The sequence below is a fragment of the Arachis ipaensis genome, chromosome B02 (genome assembly GCF_000816755.2).
Source record: "Arachis ipaensis cultivar K30076 chromosome B02, Araip1.1, whole genome shotgun sequence".
NCBI lineage: Eukaryota > Viridiplantae > Streptophyta > Magnoliopsida > Fabales > Fabaceae > Arachis > Arachis ipaensis.
In genome coordinates, this window is record NC_029786.2 from 26478390 (window position 1) to 26479682 (window position 1293).

Here is a 1293-nt window from a genome sequence, read left to right on the forward strand (position 1 = left end):
GAAATAATACATAAAATCATATAAAATTTTTTTATTAAAATTTAAATGAAAAATATCTATAGTAATTATTATTATAAATACTTTACAACTTAAAAATATTAAAAATAAATAATATTTATTTTAATTAGTTTAAATTGGTTGAATGATCATCTCATTTGTCTGCTTAAGTAAGTATTTGGAGTTCGAATCTTGCATTGTATTAGTTAGCAACAGACCCTTAATAAATAGAGCATCAATATGTGGTGGATTAGTCATCTATTTGCCGAGTTAGGAAATCCGTAAAAAAAAGTGTATTTGACTTTAAAATAGATTAATTTTTCCTTAATAGCAATACTTATGGACTTTTGTCTTTGTTAAAATTTACTTAAAATAATTTTATTTGTTAGTATTATATTCATTCTTGAAGTCAAAACAATATGATCAACATTGTTTACTTGTTAAAACTTCACATTTTATGAAATGATTTTTAAATTTTCAAATTCATAAACTTATATCATTACAAAAGTTATTAGATCGATTAATATTTCTTGGTAATATGGTGTACCGAAACACCATCATTGAGTATTAGTTAGTGTGAAGAGAAAGTGAGAAACCAATAACAACTTTTATTATTCGATATATAATTTATTCTATTGAAAAATAAATTAATATTTTCTAAACTTGTAAATATATTTTCTTCTAATTTCTTACACCATTTTATTTGACAATATTTACCATTAAAAATAACAAATAATTATACTGTCCTACAATATATATAATGTACAAAGTAATTTCTTATCTTAAAATTAATTCTGGTTAGTGAGATAAAATTTAAAATATTTTTATTTTCTTACTCAAATTTAAATTTAAATTTAGAATTGATTAACAACTCATCTTTTTTTTAATTTCAATAAAAAAAAATGTATTCGTTAGATGCAAAATATTCAGCATTTAATAATTTCAATCATTTAAATTTTAATTATGTATAATGTACTTTCTTATCTTAAAATTAATTCTGGTTAGTGAGATAAAATTTAAAATATTTTTATTTTCTTACTCAAATTTAAATTTAAAATTTAAATTTATTAATAACTCATTCTTTTTTAATTTTAATAACAAAAATAAAATTAGTTAAATGCAAAATATTTAGTATTTAATGATTCTAATACCTCAAGTTTTTCCCACAATTAGGTTTTTATTTGATTTAATTTTATAAACTTATTATGTTAATAGCAAGGTTCTGAGAACCGGACCGATAATTGAACTGCTCTAGTCATTGGTTCACTGATTTACTGGTCCAACCGGTCCAATTAT

The 1293-nt window shown here is 20.4% G+C and overlaps 1 pseudogene; it reads right to left on the minus strand.

Moving 5' to 3' along the window:
* Window positions 1–1293, minus strand: part of LOC107627074 — a 21946-nt pseudogene extending 20653 nt beyond the window's left edge.